The 18032-nt window shown below is 29.2% G+C and overlaps 1 protein-coding gene across 1 annotated transcript in view; it reads right to left on the reverse strand.

The window, feature by feature from the left end:
• LOC142325564 (vasotab-like) overlaps positions 1-18032 on the reverse strand; it is a 93746-nt gene that overhangs the window by 45137 nt on the left and 30577 nt on the right. The gene's annotated exons all lie outside the window — the stretch shown is intronic.

The following is an 18032-nucleotide window of genomic DNA, read 5'->3' on the forward strand; positions in this document are numbered from 1 at the left end:
TTCTCCCTTCGTTTAAAAAAAAAAATTAATTTTCTAATTTCTGCTTTCAGATTATTTCCTCTCTATCATGTTGCACCAAATTGCAACTGGCACTTTAAAAATGATGATTTTACTATCCTCCTTCTTTGATCCTAAATTAGATTTACTTTTAACTAATTTGGATTAAAAAAAGTAATTTTGGATAAAATAAAAATATTTTATCAGACATAGCCATAATCATTTGGTATAGTTATCAAACTATTAATAATAATTAAAAATAACTTTTTAAAAATTCTTGTTGCAATAAATAAGCTCATATAATTAAAAAAAAAACAAAACTTTAAGACAGTGGCATAGATAGGATCTTTTGTACTGGCTACGAAACTCAGATTTGTCACCCACAAATATTCCACCCTGAAACCACAGAATTTACTACAAATTTGTGTAATGACAGAATATACTGCCTTAATAAAAACTCCTAATAACTTGATCTTTAGAAGTTATAAACATGAAAGAAATTTTGTGATTTTTTTTGTCTTCAGTCATTTGACTGGTTTGATGCAGCTCTCCAAGATTCCTTATCTAGTGCTAGTAGTTTCATTTCGGTATATCCCCTACATCCTACATCCCTAACAATTTGTTTTACATATTCCAAATGTTGCCTGCCTGCACAATTTTTTCCTTCTACTTGTCCCTCCAATATTAAAGCGACTATTCCAGGATGCCATAAGATGTGGCCTATAAGTCTGTCTCTTCTTTTAGCTATATTTTTCCAAATGCTTCTTTCTTCATCTATTTGCCACAACACCTCTTCATTTGTCACTTTATCCACCCACCTGATTTTTAACATTCTCCTGTAGCACCGCATTTCAAAAGCTTCTAATCTTTTCTTCTCAGATACTCTGATCACCCAAGTTTCCCTTCTATATAAAGCGACACACCAAACATATACTTTCAAAAATCTTTTCCTGACCTTTAAATTAATTTTTTATGCAAACAAATTATATTTCTGACTGAAGGCACGTTTCCTCTCTGCTATTTGGCATTTTATATAGCTCCTGCTTCGTCCATCTTTAGTAATTCTACTTCCCAAATAACAAAATTCTTCTACCTCCATAATCTTTTCTCCTCCTATTTTCACATTCAGTGGTCCGTCTTTGTTATTTCTACTACTTTTCATTACTTTTGTTTTGTTCTTGCTTATTTTAATGCTTGCGTAGGACTTCATCTATGCCGTTCATTGTTTCTTCTAAATACTTTTTACTCTCAGGTAGAATTACTACATCATCAGCAAATCATAGCACCTTTATCTTTTCACCTTGTACTATTACTCCAAATCTAAATTGTTCTTTAACATCATTAACTGCTAGTTCTATATTTTTTTTATTTATATACATAAATTTTATTATTATTTTTTCTATAATTCAAATGTAACATTTAATAATACAGTAACAGTATCAAAAAAATATTAAAGTAAGTTATAGTATGCATATTTTATTATGTATTAAAATTGACTAACCCACGTAACATGCTGGAACTGTGCTTCATTAAACAAACTATATGATTGCAATCAGAATCACAAGAAGTGGCTAAATCAAAAGACAATTTTGAATTTGGGCAGGGGTGGATGATGAGTATTCTACATTGAAAACAAGAGCATTTTGTATCCTAATACTATTTCCAAAATTCTACCCTTGTGAAACCAGATTTTCTGAGGTTGTCTGCTTTGAAGACAAAAGATCTCAGCCAAATTTAGAAAAAGAATCCAGTATCTATTTCTAATATTAAACCTTCCTTCAAAAAACTTTGTTCTGCAAGACAGGCCCAAGGGATCACTAATAATTATTAAACTTGTTTTTAATTTAATATTGATAAGTTAGTTATTAAATACATTGTTCAATACTGATATAATCCTATTTATAAGTGTATTATATCAGTTTAAATGTATATTTAATAATTTATTATGTCAGAATGTATTTTGTTTTGCTTTCCATTCGGTAAATTAATACATTTTTTTAATAATTGTTTCTTTTCAATATGTTCGCGCGCCTCCCATTTAGTGTTATCACATACCCTAGGGTGGTGCGCCCTAGGGGGATGAAAAACTCTGTTTTGTATTTTATACAAAACAGAGTGTTGTCAATCATAGTTGAATGAAATAGTCAGCACCAAAAATAATCTTAATATATCAGTAACATTTTAAGCACTTACACTATTTCAATGGGCACCAGACATCACTCGTTTATGATAGTTTTGGAGCTACTTGTCATTACCACTGTTATTCTTTTAAAAAAGATGATTGAAGAGAGTATTATAAAAAAAGGTTCATTGCAAACCAATGTTAATTTGAAATTTAAACTTTTTTAATGACACACTGAATCTAATTGTATTGTTAATGTAAGAATGTAGGCTAAATTTTAATTGCCTTCAATGATTAATATTCAGTTATATAAGTTAGCAGCCAGTTACTTTGTTCTGCAAACATTTTAACACTTTTATTTTTAAATGTAATTATCAGATACATTCAGTTTCTAATATGATTGTAGGCTAAATTACAACTGCCTGCAATGATATATATTAGATTATGTAAGGCAGCAGCCAGCTGCTTTCTGCTGTAAACATTTTAACACTTCTATTTATAAATAAAATCACATGCAGCATTCAGTTTCATATCAAATAGATTAAAAACTTACTTCAGAATGTTTTCAGTTGTCTGTGTGGCTTCTTCTTTGTAATTGGTGCTGCTGCTTTTCATTGACATCAACTGATGTTACTGCAGGAATTTTATTTTTTTTTTTAAATTAAGTAGATTTATATTATGAATGTTACTGAAAAATGTAAGTAATTTGAATTCTGTCTGTTAATTTTACATATTGTAAAACACACAACAAAAACAACAATGTTTTAAAACAAAAAATGTTGTTTTTAGAACAAAAACTGTAATAAATATTTTATTACTCTTAATAACAAAGAGCATTACTGCTAAGTTTCATAAAAATTATAAACCACTTTTAAGCATAAGTATGACAGACACAAAAAACAAACAGAAAGCCAAACGACCGAGATAAAATACATGACTGTATTTTGGGAAGTCTTACTTGGTCAATAATCAAAATAATTGTGTTAAACCATGAATGTTTTATATACATTTAACCTGCTTTTTTTAATAAAATATTCAACATCAACTTTTCTTTTTTTTAATTACATTTAGTCCAGTAAGGTTACATATTTCACTCTGGATAGTAGTAATATAATTCATAGGCCAATAATGAACCTTCCAAATAAATAGTATTTATTTATTTTTTATGTTAATTTTAAGTTAACAATTCTTAAGTTTATTTTATGTGATTTTTTTTATTTTATTAAATTATGATTAGGATACAAAAAATGCTTCCTGAATCTAAAAAATTCTTGTAAAGTCTGCATAGCAATTTACAAGAAATGCAAAGATGAGAAATCTTTGTCTTAATAAAAATAAGAAAAGGAAAGGGAGGAAAATGACAAAATGTGCTGCTATTTCATGAACTAAGGACCTCTAGAATACGTATTATTATTTTGTCCTAAACGGATTTGTTTAAATTTTTGCATGAAATTTTGTTACAGCATATATCAGAATGATCAGGGTGTGGATTTTTTATGTTATAAAAATTAAATGTTAAGCAATAATTACAATTTAAAAAAAAAATTAATTTTAATTTTCTGAAAAAATTAACTATGGGACCACCACAGTAATTTCTTTTTACATGTTATATATTAAATTAAAATTTAACTCATCATAGCTGATCCATTTTAAAGCACAAAGTTTGTACAGAAAAAACATACATATGGGAGTTAGGAACTCCCACCTTTTATTAGCGGGGGGGGGGGGGCAGATGATAATTTGTATAACAGAAATATAAATATTACCACATGAACAATACAGAAATATAGTGTTCTGAGAATTTTGTAGAATAGTTAGTGAAATTTCTGATGGCAAGTAATGACAAAACATATATATGTATATGTGTGTGTACACACACACATATATATATATATATATATATATATGTGTGTGTGTGTGTGTGTGTGTGTGAGTCATATTGTAGCTAGTGTACAAATGATTGTTCAACAAGAAATTTTGAGTAAAGTGGTTTTGTATTTAAATATGATGCTAGCCGTAGGTAAAAGGTTTAACAGTCTAAAGAAGTTGTGTAATATAACATAACACGCAACACATTTACAATTTACTTAATATTAATTTGTAACTATTTAATAATAATATGCAACTGAAAACAAAATAAACTGTTTTACTCTGTAGCATTTCTTTTTGAGCTGGCTCATTTTGAAATAGTAAATGTTTTTAGTACTATGTTTATTACATTCCAGTAAGAAAACTTTTAATTAACATGCAATTAAAATTTAGTACTCGCAATTCTTAACGTAGCAGACTCTTCATACCTACTCTGGCCCCCAATAACAAATCATATAATACTAACATGTCATGAGTGATTACTTTTATTAAATTACTTAAAATATTTTACATCATTAATGGTTATAAAAATAAAAAATCTGAAATAAACTTAAATTTAAATAAAAAAATGAATTTTAAAGCATGAACAGTAATTTCTATTCAGTAATTTCTGAATTTATGAGCTCATGGAAATAAACCACACAGTAAAGATATCATAAGTGTTATTTCCTATAAGGAAAAATGGTTGATTCTTTCACCCCTAATCAAAACAGAAATACATTTGTTATATAGCCCAGCTCTCTCTAAACCCAAGGGTCATTGTACCAATTCCTTATTTATCAGGGCTAGTTATCATTGATTCCTTTTCACTCTGGTTATATTCTGCAGGTTTGGTTAGATGGTCAATGGATCTATTTAACACTCTGTGTGTATGTGTGATTTGATATGGCAGCCATACCTATAAACGTATGAATAAAATATATTTTGTATGCATTCTACATTATAACTATTCCTATCAAATCACATAAATGCAGAAAATGTTATATCTTTAAAATATTTTTATTACAGATCCATTCCCTATCTAACGCAGGATGAAAGTGGATCAATGATAAGCAGCCCTAACTAAACCAAATGGTACAGGTTCAGAGACTTCTGGTGCTAGAGAATATAAAAAATGTTGATTTCTGTTATGTTAATGATGAAAGCATCAACAATTTTTTCTCTTAAAAATAAAGAGCCTAAATTAGGGCTGCAGACCTGAATAAGTAAAGTTAGGTCTCTTTATTAGTATGTACATAGATTATACACTATCTTTTACTTCTAAGAAGTGAAGGATACACTTCAAGTACTGTTGAGATTCAAGATTTTTTTACTGATAACAATGCAAATGGATTTCTTTCAAATATTATTTACAAAGAGTTCTCGTTAACTAATTTAACTTGAAATTAGCCGCATGATAAATTAATTAAAGATTGGATAGATAGTTTCATAATCTATGTACAGTATTTTATTTATGAAACACAACATAATTGCTGATCTCCAGTGAGAGAATGTTATTCTTTTAATAAAAGGAATAAAAAGCAAATTGATGATAAAAAAACATTTTCTAAATAAATAGCTGAGAAAATTAAGGCAATTATTGTGAACTTACAGAAATGAGAAAAAGTGGAGGATAACAATGGATAAAAGTGAAGGATCTTTATATCTCATTACTTAATTGACATGTTTTATTTCACATGTTATTAACTTAAATAAGGAAATATGAAAGTGTAGGTTAGATTTATTAATCTCTTAGCTTAGTTTCATATTCCAGCTAAACTACACAAAAATAACAACTATGTAATAACAAGAATTTGTATCTTGACTAGTTTACATTAAATGTGCTTACTATAATGGTATACATAATTAACGGCCCTTACCTTAAAATTGCTACTCTGCAAATGATGTTTTACTTAGTAGAGAAAATAGTCATAGTTTAGTTTTAATAGAAATTGAAGGCTAGAACACTAAAGTATATATCTATGGTAATCTAAGGTATATATGTTCTAATCCAGAGGTTACAGGTCCAAATCTGGCTTAGTCTGGTTAAAATTTCAAACCAAAAGTGGATCACATGCTTAACAACTAATACAACTTAAGTGATATCTAGTTAACTAATCTAGTCAGACAAATATGGGATGGTCAGTTGTTTAATATGTTGGTACTGATTTTTAAACAGAACTGGTATCAAATTTTTTATTAACAAAAGCTGTGACTACTAAATAACCCTTTGTTGCAGATAATTTTTCGTTAATTATAGAAACGGATCTGTTTATAAAACATATATTTTTTGTTATATTTTTTCCATATCTTGATAGACTGAAACAATTTTCTTAAATTTACAACATGAGTATTGTTACTGTAGAACCCTATGATGTATATTTTTAATTCAATTTTCAAGACAGTTTATTTTCCCATCCAATGAGTTTTGAATAATAGTTTTTTTTTAAAATATACCTCAATTAGTGTTTACCTACTTCCCATGAGTACTTTCTTCTATTTTAATTTTTTCAAATCATTTTATTCCCAAACTGGCTTTTAAGAATTGAGATAAATTGTTTATCACCCACTTTATGAAAATTGGTACAAGCATTCTGAATCCACCGGATTGGTCTAGTTGTGAATGTATCTTCCCAAATCAGATGATTTGGAAGTCAAGAGTTCCACTGTTCAAATTCTAGTAAAGTCAGTTATTTGTATATGGATTTGAATACTAGAATGTGGATAATGGTGTTCTTTGGTGGTTTGGTTTCAATTAACCACACATCTCAGAATTGGTCGAACTGAAACTGTGCAAGACTACACTTCATTTACACTCATACCTATCATCCTCATTTATCCTCTGAAGTAATACCTGAATGGTAATTTCTGGAGGCTAAACAGGAAAAAGAAAGGAAAGGTACAAGCATTCTGGAGTTACAGAGCACAATAAGTATTACTACCAAATACTAGAGCATTACTAATCAAATACATTTTTCTTCCTTGGTACATTGGAGGGAAAAACAACAAATTTTCAAACAGTATTTTTTGAATAATGCTAAATATTATTTAGATTTATATTTAATTTGGTCGTATGAAGAAAACTAAATATTTTAGTCATAAAAAAATATATGGACTAATTAATTCTATTAGTTCTGTCTTCAGAAGATGTTTATTGTTGATGGATTCTAATTTAGTATAAAATTAAATATTAGTTTCTAATTATTCTACAAACAGACTTAAAAAAAAAAAAAAAACAGAAATATATCTTATCAGATTTGAAAAAAAAAATATAGTTGCTTTCATTACCTTCAACCGGTTTGAAACAAATCCTTCTCACAAAAATGATTACTGACTGTTGCAAAGTCAATAAGAAAGTTACTGCTTTTTTAGAATGTAACCCTTATTATCTATTAATAAGAACTAATATTCTGATGTAATAGTAACTAGTAAAAAAGTTAAAAATAATGTATATATTGCACTTTGAGTGATAGATTTGCACAAGCACTTTGGGACTTGCAAATAGAAAAAATCATTATTGTTGTTTTAGTCTACAAAAGTTTTGAATTTGAATCTTACTTTAACACTCACTAATACTTACCAAATTAACTGTAGATAAGTTTACTAGTCTGAGTTGTTTGTTTGAACTACCTGAATGTTTGAAGTTTGTGCATAGTTAATGTGCATAGCTCAAAGAATTACTTTTTTGTTTGGAGTACAAGTATTAAAAGTTTATAATATATTATCACGTAAAAAAAGAAATTAACAAATAAATCTAATCTAATTCAAAAATATATTCTTCACAGAATATATTTTTATATAATAATAAACAAACTTTGAAAAAATTTAAGCATTTGGCACCCAGAAAGAAAATATTTTCATCCATTAGGCTTTGCTAGTTTATTTATTCAGAACTGTGTATCACAATTATAAAATATTAAACGATTTTTTCTCATACTTTCAATAATTTGTAATCTGTAAATACATATGGTAAAACTGAATTAGTAAGTTTATAAAAAATTATTGAAATGACTACATGTGATAAGTGATAAGCTGAAAAACAATGTAATTATGTTGGTAAGATCCAATAAACAAGATATTGCACAAAACATTACAAATGATTTGCAGCACTACAATTAAAAAAGCATTTGGCTAATCAGCACCAAGATGGAATTAATAAAAATTAGGAAAATTTTGGAAAACATCTTGTCAAAAAAAAAATTGGATCTAAATCATGTAATAGAAATAAAAATAATATCAAAGACCAGTAAATTGAGAAACAGGAAAAGGTAGAATTAAATGAAACAAAATTAAAGCGATTAGTGAACAAGCAAATAAAAGTTAATGAATGATTTTCTAATGAAATCACCGATGTAAAAAATAAACTGGCGGATTAAATCAAAGAAACTAATACTAGACAAAATAGTATTTCAAATATAATAATACCTAATTTTGTAGAACATATTAATACACACATAGACTTGAGAAACCCGATTGAATTTTTAAATAAATTTTCAAATGAATTAAAGGCTAGAAATATTAAAGAGTGGAGTCAGAATTGTTCAATATTGTGTAGCATTTTTTCAACTGATTCAGAAACAAGATTGTGGTTTTTGTTCATAGAGTCTCAGACAGGGAGTTATCAGGATTTTTGTGACAGTTTTAAAGAGAAATTTTGGTCGGTAGTTAAACAGAATGAGGTCAGGAGTAAGTTACACTTTGGAAAATTTAAATTAGGAAATCATATGAATTTGAGTCAGTATTTTCATTTAAATTATAACATGGGAAAATTTTTGGAACCATCATCTGTAGGAGAGGAAGAGTTGGTTGTTCTTATTTCAAATCATTTTGATCCGATTATAGATTTAGAATAGCACAAGTTAAAACCGCTCTAGAGTTTACCAAATTATTAGACAGCTTACAACCGGAATTACAGTATTTGAACTATAATGAAAACACCAATCAGCATAAATATTATAAGTCAAGAAAATCGGATGACAATCCACATTTGTATCCTTATTGCAATGAACATAAGAGAATAAATGATAAAAATGACAATAAACCTAAGTATAGTGAGGGACATACAAGAGATAGGGAGTATAAAGGTAGCTATACTTTTGAGAGGTCTATTGTTTATAAAAGAAATGATGATGTAAATTTTAGAAATAGAAATAAAGGTTATCATAATAATAGAGGGGACAAGTACTCCGGTAGAAAAAATGACACTAAGTATTCAAATTGTAAACGAAACCATGATGATAAAGAAGATACTAATAGTCAAAATAAAACTTTAAACATGTGCACGGTTAAGAAAAAATCTTGTCAACAGTATAACGAAAACAAAATAATAAAATCGAACCATCCTAATAAGAATGATGACCCCCGATACAATTAGAATAGACGTACATCAGGAAAACCATTAGAGAGTTCACCAAGAGATGAGGATCCGCCTGCGAAATCTGATGTAAAGGATGAGGAAACAGGTTTTAAAACCTTACACACTATATTTTCTGACATGCCTGAAGTACTTCTGAAGGAAACCGAGAGAACAAAATTTTTAATAAAACTGAGTGTGGTTTAGTTGAAATTAATGTATCGGTAGGAGTTCAAAATTTTCAATGTCTTGTTGATTCTGGATCTCAATTGTGTTTTATCGACAAGAGTTTTTTAGAGTTGTTAGAAAAAGCTAATAATGTAAAATATAAAATACATATTTTAAAGGAATTCTTTAGTAAGATAAATAATGAAAAATTAATATTTTAAAATCTTAGAAAATAATATAGTGCTTATAAAGTTCTGTAGTTTGAATAAAACTAATTTTTTTTAAAGTTATGAACCTGAAATCAATAAAACAAAAGTAATAATAAATGATATTAAGGAGTATTGTGAGATAGATTATTGTAATTAAAATTAAGATTCTGTAAACTATGTATAGTATAAAAGATGGAGGATGATGATAAGGTTTTGGAGAAACTTTTATAGAAATTGGTTCAGTAGTAAGCTAGAATGGATTTGTAAGATTTTGTGAGGCTGTGAGGTAAGGATGATGCAAAATGAATAATTTTTATATATATAATTTGTCATCAATTTGGGAAGCTTAACTCCAGATTTTTAACATCCCCTCCCATAGATTTTTGAAAAACTCAAACAGTTTATGAAATGCATTTTTCTCTGAATCTATGCATTTTAGAGAAAAGTTTTACAAACAAAAGATGTAGAGGGCATTCTCCTCTACAATTAATGTCTTTGAAGTTATGCAGTATAATTTGAAATTGAAATACTAGGTGGCGCTGAAGTTGTAAAAAACGTGTTTTTCGGGTTTTCACCGGAAAAAATTGTTTTTCGTCTGTATTGCATTTGGAAAAGTTGTTAATCTCAAAAAAAAACAGACAACTTTTATTCAAACAATTTTCAAATCAAACATCAATCGGTAGGTAAGGATTTTCAAATAAAAATACAAATTGACTGTACCAATAGGTATAGAGAGTATGGAAATTAAGTGTTTAATATTTTAGGCCGAAGTTGGCGTATCGACGATTTTATTGTTGTCTTGTAACTGTGCTTAAGAAACCAAATTTTTTTTTTTATATTGCATTGGAGATGAACACAGACTCACCGGTTGGTTAAAACATGTAAAGGGATGAAAGTAGGATAGGGTAGGTTAGGGTAAGCTATGAGTAAATCCTGTAAATTGATTTAAAAGCTATCTCAATGTGGGTTATATAATGTAATAACGTTGGTTAGATGTGTTTTGATCAGATGAAAGATTGGAAAAAAATATTATTACTATGATTATGAATTCATATGATATCAGTATTGATTTCAGTGGAGAAAATATAAGTTTAAATAATTTTTATGAATTTGAAAAATAATCACATTATCATGTTATGATATAATTAGCAATAAAGTTGTGATTTTGGATCAATAAAAAATAAACGAATAAAATTTAGTCATTTGTGGTATTATGAAAAGTTTTGAGTAATATAAAAAGTTTAATAGTGTATAAGATACGTATTAATTTGAAAAAATCTTTATTCAATGAATATTGTGAAACAAAGCTATTAGTTTTAAGTAAAAAAAAGTTTCTAATTTCTAGACGCCTGGCTGTCGGGTAGTAATAAGACTCAGGTCACGTACTAATGTTATGTTTACTTATTCAGCTGTTGACAATTAATTTTAACGTGTTTTACTGTTAAAAATTTTAGTTGGCTGTGTAAACATAATAAGTATTTTTATTAATCATGTTTTATAATTCATCAGTATTATTTTAAAATCTTAGATAAACATGTGCATTTGTTATTTAAAAATAGGGAGCCAGATTCCCGGATCTTCTGTTGCTTGAAAGCAAAATAACGTGATGTATATTTATGTTTTTTTTTTCACTGTTTGTTGATTTAAGAGCCTAATAAATGTTTTAAATGATTAATTTGTTTCCTGTAATCGATCATTAATTATAATGATTTGCTATACTATAATTTTCTTAATAATTTATTTATTTTTGTTATCGTATCTTTTTATAGTCTGAAAACGTGAATAAGAATACTAAACCGTAAATTTGAAATGAATGTTTAAAAAACTTTATTGTTATTTTTATAAATGAAGCCGTGTTATTTGACTTACCTTGAAATTTTAACATTTTCTTTCAAAATTTCAATGAGCTAGAAATGGGGGAATTTGAAGCATGTCAAACCTCATGAATAAAAAATAAAGCTGACATTGTAACTTGTATGACATTGTATTAGATTTAATATAAGTAACGTTTTTTTTTCTCCGGCCGGGCACTCTCACTCTGGACATGTAAGAGAAGCAGTATCAAGAAATTAAGATCGGCGACCGTGTATGCTGTGAGTGGGGCGGGAAATGAATAACATGGTGAAGAGTCGAATGTGTGTGAAGGTGACTTTCTCTTTATAATGTAATGGGTGTCCGGCTGGCATCAAAGGGGGAATCCTGATATAAAAACTATTAATTTTAAGATAGATTATGTTAATAAAATTTCTTTGTTCAAACATTCAAATTTCTCTGCGTTGTATTACATTTCATTTAAAAAAGATCATTCAAAAATCAAACATTTTCAGCATTTTAGTCATAATTTTATAAAACCATTTAAAATTTTCATTTTTTTTTGTGTCGTTCTTGGCTCATCATCGGTGCAGGGTGAAGCGTAGTTGGCCAAGTACGGCGCATACTTTTCCGTCTAGATAGCGCTATAGCTCTAGAGAGATTGTATTATAATCGGTCCAATTTAGACATATGCAGTTTTCACTGGATTTTGACTTTTACACCTAAGAAATCCAAAAAAACAGATAGATGTTAATGTTTGTATGAACTTATGTATGTTCGGTGTTGCCCTCTAAAACAATTTATATCTCCAGAACTACAGGACCGATTCTGACCAAACTTGGTCAAATTACTTCTATATATGGGACATTGATGCCATTAAAATTTCAATTTAAAAGGCCAAGGAGGTGAGGCTGTAATGTAAGATCACCTTCAGTATCTCGAGATTTCTCCTAATTAAGGTCATATTTTTCTTAGGCAAATTAAAAAATAATATTTGCCAAAAAGATTTTTCGCAAAATCGCACCCCCACCCCAAAAATGCTGTTGTAATCATGCGCTATGTTGTGACGTCATAGGTGAGAGTGGTAATCTATGCATACATGCAATTTGCTGACTACGCACATATGCGTGGTAGTACAGCTGCTTTTCTACTCTATTGCTGGCGGTCAGCATGTTACTGTTGACTCGGTATAGTATGTTAGCACATCGGAAACAATTATATTTTGTTTCTGTCATTTCGTTCGTAATTACATTGAATCAGTCTTTTTTGGTGGAATTATAAATTGTGTGAACTTTTTTTTTAAGGTAATACTTTTTCTAGAGCCGGCCTTCTTGGCGCGAGTGGTAACGTCTCGGTCTTTCATCCGGAGGTCCCGGATTCGAATCCAGGTCAGGCATGGAATTTTCACACACGCTACAAATCATTCATCTCATCTTCTGAAGAATACCTAACGGTGGATCCCGAGGTTAAACAAAAAAAAAAACTTTTTCCGGAGGTTCTGGGTTCGAATCCCGGTCAGGTATGGCATTTTTAGACGCTACAAAAATTGTCTTTCATCTCATCTTCTGAAGCAATACCTAACGGTGGTCCCGGAGGTAAAAAACTTTTTGGCGATTATTTATTTATATTCTTTGTTATAAAATGTACGTTAGATAAGTATTTTTAATGTTATTATTCTTTTAAATAAAAACGTAAAAATTTACAACGTAATATTTCATTGTGCGTAATACAAACGAGTAGTAACTTTACTTTACTTGTTTGTCAGATTTATTCTACAATGACAGAAGAATTTACGTAAAAACTAATTTTCAGGTTTGAACAAATAAAATGATAGATGAAATCGGATGAGCCTACCGGACTGGTACCCTCCCGTTACCGCAGTGATATCTATTGTAGATCCTTTTCCACGTCTAATGGAGTAAAGTCCATACTCTCGGCGTGTTTATAACCGACAAATTTAGTACTCCGAGAAGAGAAGCCAGTTATTGCCTTCAGAATTACATCTAATAACAAACTTTAAACAGTTAATGTTTTAATTAATGTCTGTTACTCTTTTCTGCCGGATAGAAATTTCGACGTTTGCAAAATATTCGTAAAATTCAAACAAGTTGTAAGATTTACATTCTTGCAACTAAATATTGGGTTGAAGAACTGTGTGGAAAAATACTATTAAGTGTTAAGATATCAACCCACCGGTTGGTCTAGTGGTGAACGCGTCTTCCCAAATCAGCTGATTTAGAAGTCGTGAGTTGCAGCGTTCAAGTCCTAGTAAAGCCAGTTATTTTTACACGGATTTGAATACTAGATCGTGGATACCGGTGTTCTTTGGTGGTTGTTGGGTTTCAATTAACCACCACACATCTCAGGTATGGTCGAACTGAGAATGTACAAGACTACACTTCATTCACATTCATACATATTATCCTCATTCATCCTCTGAAGTATTATCTAAACAGTAGTTACCGGAGGCTAAACAGGAAAAAGAAAAAGAAAGTGTTAAGATATCATTTTCTTCGATGTAGCTATTTAAATCCATAGAATTGAATAAGATATTATATTTATTTTTTAAACCATGACGGCACCCTTTGAAGTGCAGTCTGAAAAATTACGGTGCCCTGATTTAAGTCAAGCTAAATTAAAATCATCTTTCCGAGAATTTTAATCGTTTATTTGTATTTTAAATTTGAAATATATTTTTATAAATAGAAATTTAGTAAAAGTGGAACATTACATTGTAATTTTTTTTATTTTAATATAAGGTATGGTAATTATTAGGTCTCTGTAGATTAATTATTTTTTGCATATAATATTTAAGCGAATTTTTAAGTTTACGAAGCTGTAAAATAATTATTTCACTTCAGTCATTTTATTTTATTCGTACTTTTCTAAATGAAGTAAAGATGCATAAATTACACGTTTATACCTACATACACATTCGTTCAATAGGTATGTTTTTTTAAAACCTATTGAACGAATGTATATATATATATATATATATATATATATATATAAACCGAACGAATGTACATATAAATGTGTAATGTATGTATCTTTATTTCTTTTAGAAAAGTACAAATAAAATAAAATTACTGAAGTGAAATAATTATTTATTAGGTTAACAATATATACTTATTGCTAATTAAATTTAAATAAAAAAAATATTAAATACCAATATGCTAATACTAATATACTAAACTATTTTACTAAATACTAATATAATAATTTAAAGCTTTTCATAATGTAAAAAAAAAATTAAATTACAAATATAATGTGCTTATTATAATTATAGATAAAGAACTCTTTTTCGATTGTATACAGTAAAATCTGAGTTACCGGTACCTGGATTTAACGGAATCCTGTCTACAACGGAAAATTTTCCTGGTCCCGTGAATTTTATCAAAGATATGATGTTAATTTTCCCTGAAATAACGAAAATGTGGCTGATGCGGAAACGGAAAAAATCTCACGAGTTAACGGAAATGTTTTTTGAGAATCGTATAGAATACTGTAATTTATGCAAAACAATTTGTATACCGATTTAATGCTATACATAAAGTACAGTACTAAATTTTCCGAGGATATAAAATAGAATACGTATACTGTACAGTATTATTCATTCTATATACAGAATACTGTATAGCGGACCTTACAAAATCAATAATACTGTCCATACTTGAAAATACTGTCAGTATTATTGATTGTGTAATGTGTGTTCTGATGGATTGAAGAATATCCGGATATTTTGAAATCCAAACGTCAGTACTGGGCGGTATCAATCCTACTTCAACCGCCTGTTTTTAGAGGGAATATTGACAGTATCGTGCACGTGACAGGTCGTGTACGCTCTCGTATCAATATTTTCTTCAGTATAGCTACGTTATTATCTGTTCTTGTGTAATTACAACATAGAGTTTACTGTTTTTCATTCTGCTAATGTTTGAAATGCCGAAAGTAAACGAATCTGAAGTGAACACGATTCAAGAAAAGAACTGCTTAATGAATCTACTTTGTTATATGAAATGTTACTCAAATTATGGAACCTTAAGATTCTGGATTATATTAATAAATACAAACGTAACTTGGCACTTCAAAAACTGTTAGACTTTTATTCTAAAATTAAGAGTAACGCTATTATTGATGACGTCAGAAAAAAAGATTAATATCTTGAGGTCAATTACCATAAAAAAAAAAAAAAAAATTACTAATTCAGTAAGAACTGGAGTCGGTACAGATGATATATATACGAGCCATCATCTTTATGGATGTCCATGCGTTACAGTTTTTTACGAAAATCGGAACACAAGCGAAATTGAACGCCGGTTTAAGCATGGAAGAGGTAGGTAATATGTTTTTTGAGTTACTTTTTTACTGTAGTAATTTGTATTGTTTTCAGAAAATAAAATAAGTCCTCTTATTAAACTTATAAAAAGTATATTAGACATGCTGTTTATCAGTACGAGTCGATTCGGACTCGAGCTAAAGACGAGCTATATAGTCCGAAACGTTCGTCCTCAAAAGAACTAACTCGTACTTCTAAATGGCAAGTCTAATATACTTTTTTATTAGTTTAATAAGTGTAATAGTAGGAATTCAAGAATGATGAAATCAGAAGGAAATAAAGTAGGTGTTTCTATAGAATTTTAATATTTTAAAAACAATTACCGATACATTTATTTCTTTACGAATTATAGTAGTCGTAATTAAAAAAAGTATAATAAAACAAGTAAGTTAAGTCTATTCTGCATATTAAGTCTATTCAAGAATACAGTAGTAGTACTAATATTTAAGAAACAATAACAATTTTATTAATATTACTTAACACGAAAACTAACAAGTGTTTTCAAAATTAATTTTCCCTTCACAATTACAATATTTACCGAATATGTTTCTGACTGCTTTAGCATTTTTACAACTATTTCGTTTTAATGTAGATTGTAAAGAAGTCAGTTTATCTTCGGTAACGTTATTATTACTCGAAGGCAAGTACGTCTTAAAAGATTCTTTCGTCAAAGAATTGTGTAAGTGACAACAAACCATTGTAATCATCGAAACTTTGTGTGGGTTGAGAGATATAGTCTTTTGAAAGCCTTGAAATCTGCTGGCGAAAATTCCGAAAGCTTTTTCTACTAAAGATATAGCTCTACATAAACGGTAATTGAAAGTTCGTTGTTCAGACAAGTTACAATTATACTGCGATAATGGGCAACAAATAAATATTCGGTAATGGGCAAGGAATCGGAAGATTTAACGTTTTATGCTCCATTAACTCTCCAAATTTTGAATGAAAAAATACTCGTCCATCGGATATTCTACCATTCACGCCAACATCAACCACGATGAACTCTTTATTTGCTTTAACTATGGGCATAAGTATAATACTAAAAAAAAACCTTTATAATTATAGTATAACGATCCAGAATGCGGAGGCTTTTTAATCCGTATATGCTTACTATCCAACGCTCCCAAACAATTCAAAAATTGGTATTTCGTTCCAAAATTATCGCTATCGTAATGTTAATGCTAATCTTTCATGTATGCCTAAACTGTTTCTCATAACTCTCTCATTACCAGATGGCGTAAGAAGAACAACTAACTTGTTGAAAGTGTCTTTATTCAGTCGCAAAAAATTACGGTAGTCTTGCTTTTCATTTGTTACTCGAATTTCACACAATAAGCGGTTCAGAGAATTTTCGTCCCGACTTTTTAGTCAGCCTTTAACCCAACGTTTACATTTAAATGATCGTTTAGTCGCTAGTGCTATTACTAATCGCTAAACACGCTTTAGTTTTATGATCCATAATCGCAAACCAAATTAAACAGAACACTATTACAGAAAGAACTGATTAAAAATATTCTCAGTTTTATTGATCGTGTAATGTATAGGAAGTATTGAACCTGTATTGCCATCAATATTATTGGAGAGAATATTGACAGTATTATTGATCGTGTAAGGTCCGCTTACTACGCTATGTTACAAATTACTCTGCATAAACAAAAATAAAATTAGTCATGTCAGAGTTGTAACTGATAAATTCGCATTTAACACTTGATGAATGTTTCCATTTTCAGTAACTCCTCGTCAGTCATAGTAGGCGACGACAGACAGACAGACAGGAGTGTTAAAACCTCGTACAAGCGATGGCACACAGTCATCGTTGTTTTGGCTACTTAAAATAAACTAACTAGCCTTTATGCCGACTGCCCTGTGTATCATAACTTAACACTCTCATCATTCCTTATCTCGAGTAACAATTTAAAAAAAAAATTAATTATGTAATACCAATGCGTAACATATCCATGTGTCGTTTTTTTTTTGTTCATTACAGCTTCTTTAGTGTGGGTTGTGTATGCATTTTTGTTTTCCGTTCATTCACTGAATTTGTCATTTTAATTTTAATTTTTTTATTTTTACGAATCCAAATTACATTTCAGTACCTAAAGTACAGAACTGTACAGTGCGATTGTTAGTGTTCTTCCGGATACTGTGTATTAGTGTAACAAGTATGGCATCGAAAAAAAGAGT

The sequence above is a fragment of the Lycorma delicatula genome, chromosome 5 (genome assembly GCF_047948215.1).
Source record: "Lycorma delicatula isolate Av1 chromosome 5, ASM4794821v1, whole genome shotgun sequence".
In the NCBI taxonomy this organism is placed as follows: Eukaryota; Metazoa; Arthropoda; class Insecta; order Hemiptera; family Fulgoridae; genus Lycorma; species Lycorma delicatula.